Here is a 9,653-nt window from a genome sequence, read left to right on the forward strand (position 1 = left end):
ATGCTGTAGCTACACTGATGCAGAAACTGATGCAGAAACTGAGGGGTTTTGCTCAGTGCTTTTCCTCTTAAATTAGTTATGTACTGCTGGAGAGAATGATGTAATCACTGTGTTGTGCCGGACAGGCAGATGTAATCAATCACTGTACCATCCCCCAGCTGCTGTGTATGAGTGATCCAGCTCAGGTTGATAAATCCTTTGTGGACAATTCAGAAAGCTGTGTGTAATGTGTTTATCAACGGCAGGTTGAAGCAATCCAACTTTCCCATGGTCCTGAATGTTATAATTATTATTTCAAAAATACACTCAGGGATTGAACAAGATATGTTTCTGCATGAGTGTTGCTACAGCATTCTCAAGGTATGTTTGGTTCATCATGCATAAAAACAAATGGTAGATTTCCTTTAAACTGCTCTCCACTATGTGCCACAATGGTTAGGGCGGAAACCCTTCTTTTCCATTTGGAGAATGTATGCAATAGAGGAATCTCCAGACCGGTATAATCCACCCCATGGTTTTGTGTAGAGTTTATGCTACATGTTTTTGGCAACTCCGTCATGGTGTCCCACCTACATTACTTTCCTCCTATGCCTCTTCTGTGACACCTGATTTGGGGGTTTCTATTATACCCTCTGTTTTAGGAGAGTGTGACATAAACAAAAATGGAAGGTCAACAGAAGGTCTACAGATTCCCATAGACATTGATGTATGGAATGTTCTTTCATTTTGTTATGTTACTTAAAGCTTTTCTCTTTCTTCTACTCGCATTATCATCTTCAAGTTTTCTTCTGTGCTGCACTTTGTAACTACCACAACATTCTCCCACCTCTGTAACCTTGAGGGCAACCTGAAAACCCACCTCTACATAATTTTTGAGGAATAACTTCAGAAATATTACTGTCTGCAAACCCCCAACGAAATACAGTACAGGCATTCCCCGGGTTACATACAAGATAGGGACTGTAGGTTTGTTCTTAAGTTGAATTTGTATGTAAGTCGAAACTGTATATTTTATCATTGTAGTTCCCGGCAATTTTTTTTTTTGCCCCAGTGACAATTGGAGTTTCAAATTTTTTTGCTGTAATAGGACCAAGAATTATCAATAAAGCTTCATTGCAGCCAATTTTAAGCTGATTATTGCAGTCTGGGACTATTTTAAAGCATCCAGAGAGCTTCACCAGAGGTCACAGTGGGCAGAGGGGTCTGTCTGTAACTATGGGTTGTCTGTAAGTCGGGTGTCCTTAAGTAGGGGACCGCCTGTAACTGCATACTGGATTGGATTTATGCCCTTGTGGATTATAACCTTCGCATTACAAATGGGGCCAGTGCCAAAGAAACCACCTGTTTTGGCAAAATTGTACCATAACCTGATTCTCGACCGAATGTCCACGGTGGACGATCTCCAGTGGAAGCACCCAATTCTTCTTTGATTTCTAGCTCAACCCGCGCTTACGGTCTCGTCATTTTTCAGTTTTTTCCCCAGCAAGACCACATTTTTCTTTGTATCTTTTATTTTCTGTCTTTTCTTTATAGTCTGTTACAATAATTCAAAATCCATAGAGGTCTATAAAGTTTTAAGGTGGTTTTCCTCATAATTTCAGGGGAGTTTCTGGGAATTTCATCTGTTACGTCCTCAGTGGGGGACCCTCGGCTAATAGCTTAGATTTGGTTTTCCAGAATCTATAATAGCAAAATATTGTTACATTTTTAACCTTTTATTGCATGTTGTTCTATGTTTTACACTTGTTGCTAAAAATTAATTGTAAATTTGGTGCCTTGTGACAAAAATAACAATGGCAATATGTAAAGTGGGTATGACAACTTCATCCTCAATGTCCCAGATGGGGGCTTCATACTGATAAACAGGAAATAAAATTAAAAAAAAATCTACAATCAGGAAATACATAAATTTTAAAATGAAGCTCAGGAGTCCTGATACCCTACAGGACTTGACCCAATATGATATCAAACTACCAAGGAAACTCAGCCAGGTCTGACCTGGCAGAGATTGTGCACGAATCTGCTATGAATTCTTAGCCAGTACACAAAAGGGAATTTTAACATATTTTATGGTCCTTATTTATTAAAACGCCACTCTTAATAAATTCCCCCACAGTGTCCAAATTCCCCTACAATATAAAATCAGCAGTTTAATGTTCTCATATCAGATCCTATCAATCCCAAACCAGCTACGTATCCAAAATAAATTGATACTAATTAAACTTTTCTAAATTTTTGACTTTTGAGTTGTGACTCTACAATGGACAGTGGTGTTTTGTTTTCTGTGTACCTATTCTACCGCAAGTCCTTGATGAATGTATTTTAAAGGAAACCTACCATGAGGAATGTACTATCAGAAGTCGATGTGATAGTAGACTACTTCTGTCTGCCTCTGCCCTGATCTGTAATTTAATAATCCTGGAACCTAACTTGTTATAAACTTTATTTTAGTAATATGTAAATTAGCTGCTGAGGAGTAGTCGTAGCTCCCAGTACCCGGCCAGGCTAGTACCGTACACGCCCCAGTAGCCTCTGCGATTAATTTACATGTTAGGGTACATTCAGACGGCTGTCTGTGGGGATGTATATGCCGGTGCAAATTTGCTGCTGCATATACTTCCCCATAGACGGCAATGGTGGTCCGGTGCCACATTCTGCGCCGTACACAGGGAAAAGATAGGGCATGCTCCATCTTTCCCCGCGTGTGCGGAGGTGCACTGCTTTTCTCTATGGAGGGGGAGGGGTCACCTCCTCTCCAGCGCACAGCAGTATTCCAGGTGGGCATAGGGCTGTGTATATGTACACTTACTAAAATAAGTTTTTAACAAGTTGGGTTCCAGGATTATTCAATTACAGATTAGGGCAGAGGCAGGAAGGAGGAATCTACAATCAGATTTACTTCTGACAGTAGAATCCTCATAGTAGGTTTCCTTTAAGATCTCCGTTTCCCTGAGTAGTTGGTAATGGGAACCACTCTGCATCTTAACACTCCATAAAATCCTTGAAAAATCATTGACCGGTTTCACCAAGTTGGAAATCCTTCTGTGTTGTGATATATACGGGATAAAGCCTCTAAAATGATTATTCTCCTATGTCTTAAAGATAAGAGGAGCGTTTCTGTGATCCTTACAGTAAAATATCGGAATATCCCAACATTTTGCTTCTCGCAGGTCTGTAAATCTGTCTTTCCCGACACAACATTTTATGGTTATATAACTCCAGTATTTTACATAAAATTTTTAATGCCCAAGGTAAATTATGTATTCGGCACCTGCCTTCCCCTGGGAGATTTACATGCACCGTATAAATGACTTTACACTGCTTAAGCAATACCAATCATAAGTTATGTGAGGAAACATTAAAATCCCCTTCTCATAACAATGGTTTACCATGAAAGCAATGTATTTTGTGCAGCGGTGTAATTACAACATACATCAATAGCGCTATAACTAGATGCGCAGCTTTTTTGGTGCTTCATACACTTTTAATGACTTTCTCTGCGTAGGATACGGCATTTAAATTAAAAAATTAAAAATTTAGAGGTAGATTGCATCTCTCCCGGTACAGATAGGACAGCGTTCATTCCCTGGGGGGCCATTTGTAAGTAAATACTGATGTGATACTAGCCAGATAATGTGCCTTTGGTTAATTGCTCTATTACAAATATTTTGAGGCCAGGTCTCATAATGTCACCATCCAGTATTAAATATTCATGAAGGATTTTATATTAACACTTCCTCTCTTTGTTTTACTGTGTCGGGTGCTACTTAACAGTTTGCCCAGATGTCAAGCAGGGCCGAGTCCATGCATACATAATATCCCAACCTCTACAAGTGACTTGTGTCCTGAGAGATTCGAGAACAGCAGGACTGTAGCGCTTTTCATAAAATATGTGTATTATATACAGCTCAGGTTTCTGCACCTAAAATGTAACTAAACATAACAAAAAAAAAATCTGCTCCAAGATTCAGTAGGCCCCTGGACGACAGAGCCTCAGTGGGCCCCTTTGCAGGAAACTCACATGGCGGCATTACAAATTCAAAAACTAAAACAGCCTCCTGTTTCCTTAAAATATTCCCCAGTTTATCATATCAAACAGCCGCCTCATGGTCATTTTATATAAAGCCCCCCTAACTTGTCCAGCACTACTAATGCAGGGCCTTAAAGGGGTATTCTGATCTGGGCATTCATATTTAATGTAATTCATCTGCCATATTTGTACATTTCTTCAATTGGATATTATTCAAATAAATATACCTGTGTGATTCATTTCCCATGAATGTAGTCCCTAAGAAACGAGATCACTGTCTTTGGATACAACCAACCCTGCACTCTAGCAGTGGCCAGACATGCGCTATTGAGGTATCCGACTGCCTGGATTCAGTGTTCATTGCCAGAGGAAGGCTGTGGGACAGTAGAAAATCTCAGACATTATATATGCGGAAACTATTTGTTTCTTTGTGCTATTATTCAAGCAGTGGTGGTTGTATCCAAGGACAGCAATCTTGTTTCTAAGTGACAACTGCATTTATGGGAAATTATCTTCACATGGGTACAATTTTTTTCATAACATTCAACTGAAGAAATTATTGTATACGGCAGATGAAGTGTCAATGCTCAGAAGAGAATACCTGTTGTATGCCCAATTATCTCATGGGCCTACCGGTGGATCTACCAGTTTACCTGTGGACCATTCCGTATTGTCATAAAAATACAGCTGCGCCATCTTCTATCGGATGTACGTTTTTTGGCTCTTACTGTGTAGTTTATATGGCACATCTCCTTTGTTCTTTAGGTAAGTACCATCACAGGGCTACCAAATTTATATATCTGAATAGCTGTGAAAAGATGAAAAAAAAAACTTTGCAATATGTATCTTTGCATCACCATATTTTCTTTTTTTTATAGTGTACAGAGCTTTGTAAAGCGTTATTTTTGTGAGACCAGCTGCTGATTTCTTTGACAATGTTTTGAAAGCTAAAAGACCTTTTGATTACTTTTCATTCAAAAATGTATACATTTTTTAAAAATGTTTTGATTCAGGCATTTGGACAATTTCTTTCCATTATAAAGTTCTCTGTACATGTAATTGATTGGGCGGGTTTGATTTTATTTGTGTATGTATAAATTCAAGAGAAACGGGTAATTGCAGTTAGTTAGTTTTTTTTACGGTTTAAATATCATTATTTCAGGTCCCCTAATGTGTTTGAATCCTTGCGGGTCTGATCGCTTGTGCAATATACTCCAATGCAACTGTATTACACTATATTGTGAATATGCTTTTAGAGCCTGTGTCTAGCTGTAATAGGTTTTGCCGAATAACAGGCAAGGGAGGCTCCTAACTGTCATGACAAGAGATCAGTGCCCCCCATGAGATTTGAGCATGACACCAAACCAGTTAACTTACATAAACAGTGGTATCACAGTTAATGGCTGAGCCCTCTTAGTACAGCCCTCTGCAAACATTTTTAACTGCAAAGCCATTTGTGGCAGTAAGTGGTTAACACAACCACAGATAAAGTGGCAGTAAGTAAGTGGTTAACATAGGAAATTTCTAAACATTTTTTGTGTGTGCTGTTTCTCTATACCTTACTGGTAAAGACTGACCTCCTGATATGTCATAACCTTAATGATGTTCTACATCCAGTAAGGACATTAATGATGTTCTACATCCAGTGATGACCTTAATGATGTTCTACATCCAGTGATGACCTTAATGATGTCCTACATCCAGTGATGACCTTAAAGAGGACCTGTCACCCTGGAAAACCCACCCACCAAATGTGCCCCCAAAAAATCCTCCCCCCAGCCCCTTTCTCCCTAGCCATTTTTTTAAAATTTATGTCCAGTAAATTCATTTAAACCGATCCGACCTCTTACTAAATAAGAGGTAGGATCGTGTATCCGGCGCGCTGGCAGTCGGCGGTATTCATTAGGGGGCGTGCCGACACACCCCTAGCCCGCCCCTGCCAGCAGTCACATTGTAGGAGAAGCCGGCAGCATCGATTGCATCGCTGTCGGCTCTCCGGATCGCATTGCTGCCGCTGTAAATAGGCCGCAGGCGCTGTTAGTGCGGTGCGGCAGCACCGTGGAGAGCCGGCAGTGACGCGATGCTGCTGGCTTCTCCACCAGTGTGACCGCTGGTGGGGGCATGCTGGGAGGGGTGTCGGCGCGCCCCCTTATGAATAAGGCCGACTGCCAGCACACCAGATACTCGATCCGACCTCTTATTTAGTAAGAGGTTGGATCGGTTTAAATAAATTTACTGGACATATATTAAAAAAAAAAAAGGCTAGGGAGAAAGGGGCTGGGGGAGGATTATGGGAGGCACATTTGGTGGGTGGGTTTTCCAGGGTGACAGGTCCTCTTTAATGATGTTCTACATCCAGTGATGACCTTAATGATGTTCTACATCCAGTGATGACCAGAATTATGTTCTACATCCAGTAAGGACCTTAATGATGTTCTACATCCAGTGATGACCTTAATGATGTTCTACATCCAGTGATGACCTTAATGATGTTCTACATCAAGTGATGACCTGAATTATGTTCTACATCCAGTGATGGCCTTAATGATGTTCTACATCCAGTGATGACCTTAATTATGTTCTACATCCAGTGATGACCTGAATGATGTTCTACATCCAGTAATGACCAGAATTATGTTCTACATCCAGTGATGGCCTTAATGATGTTCTACATCCAGTGATGACCTTAATGATGTTCTACATCCAGTGATGGCCTTAATGATGTTCTACATCAAGTGATGACCAGAATTATGTTCTACATCCAGTAAGGACCTTAATGATGTTCTACATCCAGTGATGACCTTAATGATGTTCTACATCCAGTGATGACCTTAATGATGTTCTACATCCAGTGATGACCAGAATTATGTTCTACATCCAGTAAGGACCTTAATGATGTTCTAGATCCAGTGATGACCTTAATGATGTTCTACATTAAGTGATGACCTGAATTATGTTCTACATCCAGTGATGACCTGAATTATGTTCTACATCCAGTGATGGCCTTAATGATGTTCTACATCCAGTGATGACCTTAATGATGTTCTACATCCAGTGATGACCTTAATGATGTTCTACATCCAGTGATGACCAGAATTATGTTCTACATCCAGTAAGGACCTTAATGATGTTCTACATCCAGTGATGACCTTAATGATGTTCTACATCCAGTGATGACCTTAATGATGTTCTACATCCAGTGATGACCTTAATGATGTTCTACATCCAGTGATGACCAGAATTATGTTCTACATCCAGTAAGGACCTTAATGATGTTCTACATCCAGTGATGACCTTAATGATGTTCTACATCCAGTGATGACCTTAATGATGTTCTACATCAAGTGATGACCTGAATGATGTTCTACATCCAGTGATGGCCTTAATGATGTTCTACATCCAGTGATGACCTTAATGATGTTCTACATCCAGTGATGACCTTAATGATGTTCTACATCCAGTGATGACCAGAATTATGTTCTACATCCAGTGATGGCCTTAATGATGTTCTACATCCAGTGATGACCTTAATGATGTTCTACATCCAGTGATGACCTTAATGATGTTCTACATCCAGTGATGACCTTAATGATGTTCTACATCAAGTGATGACCTGAATGATGTTCTACATCCAGTGATGGCCTTAATGATGTTCTACATCCAGTGATGACCTTAATGATGTTCTACATCCAGTGATGACCTTAATGATGTTCTACATCCAGTGATGACCTTAATGATGTTCTACATCAAGTGATGACCTGAATGATGTTCTACATCCAGTGATGGCCTTAATGATGTTCTACATCCAGTGATGACCTTAATGATGTTCTACATCCAGTGATGACGTTAATGATGTTCTACATCCAGTGATGACCAGAATTATGTTCTACATCCAGTAAGGACCTTAATGATGTTCTAGATCCAGTGATGACCTTAACGATGTTCTACATTAAGTGATGACCTGAATTATGTTCTACATCCAGTGATGACCTGAATTATGTTCTACATCCAGTGATGGCCTTAATGATGTTCTACATCCAGTGATGACCTTAATGATGTTCTACATCCAGTGATGACCTTAATGATGTTCTACATCCAGTGATGACCTTAATGATGTTCTACATCAAGTGATGACCTGAATGATGTTCTACATCCAGTGATGGCCTTAATGATGTTCTACATCCAGTGATGACCTTAATGATGTTCTACATCCAGTGATGACCTTAATGATGTTCTACATCCAGTGATGACCAGAATTATGTTCTACATCCAGTACGGACCTTAATGATGTTCTAGATCCAGTGATGACCTTAATGATGTTCTACATTAAGTGATGACCTGAATTATGTTCTACATCCAGTGATGACCTTAATGATGTCCTACATCCAGTGATGACCTTAAAGAGGACCTGTCACCCTGGAAAACCCACCCACCAAATGTGCCCCCAAAAAATCCTCCCCCCAGCCCCTTTCTCCCTAGCCATTTTTTAAAAATTTATGTCCAGTAAATTCATTTAAACCGATCCGACCTCTTACTAAATAAGAGGTAGGATCGTGTATCCGGCGCGCTGGCAGTCGGCGGTATTCATTAGGGGGCGTGCCGACACACCCCTAGCCCGCCCCTGCCAGCAGTCACATTGTAGGAGAAGCCTGCAGCATCGATTGCATCGCTGTCGGCTCTCCGGATCGCATTGCTGCCGCTGTAAATAGGCCGCAGGCGCTGTTAGTGCGGTGCGGCAGCACCGCGGAGAGCCGGCAGTGACGCGATGCTGCTGGCTTCTCCACCAGTGTGACCGCTGGTGGGGGCATGCTGGGAGGGGTGTCGGCGCGCCCCCTTATGAATAAGGCCGACTGCCAGCACACCAGATACTCGATCCGACCTCTTATTTAGTAAGAGGTTGGATCGGTTTAAATAAATTTACTGGACATATATTTAAAAAAAAAAAAGGCTAGGGAGAAAGGGGCTGGGGGAGGATTATGGGGGGCACATTTGGTGGGTGGGTTTTCCAGGGTGACAGGTCCTCTTTAATGATGTTCTACATCCAGTGATGACCTTAATGATGTTCTACATCCAGTGATGACCAGAATTATGTTCCACATCCAGTAAGGACCTTAATGATGTTCTACATCCAGTGATGACCTTAATGATGTTCTACATCCAGTGATGACCTTAATGATGTTCTACATCAAGTGATGACCTGAATTATGTTCTACATCCAGTGATGGCCTTAATGATGTTCTACATCCAGTGATGACCTTAATGATGTTCTACATCCAGTGATGACCTTAATGATGTTCTACATCCAGTGATGACCAGAATTATGTTCTACATCCAGTAAGGACCTTAATGATGTTCTAGATCCAGTGATGACCTTAATGATGTTCTACATTAAGTGATGACCTGAATTATGTTCTACATCCAGTGATGACCTGAATTATGTTCTACATCCAGTGATGGCCTTAATGATGTTCTACATCCAGTGATGACCTTAATGATGTTCTACATCCAGTGATGACCTTAATGATGTTCTACATCCAGTGATGACCAGAATTATGTTCTACATCCAGTAAGGACCTTAATGATGTTCTACATCCAGTGATGACCTTAATGATGTTCTACATCC

This window comes from Engystomops pustulosus, chromosome 3, assembly GCF_040894005.1.
Source record: "Engystomops pustulosus chromosome 3, aEngPut4.maternal, whole genome shotgun sequence".
NCBI lineage: Eukaryota > Metazoa > Chordata > Amphibia > Anura > Leptodactylidae > Engystomops > Engystomops pustulosus.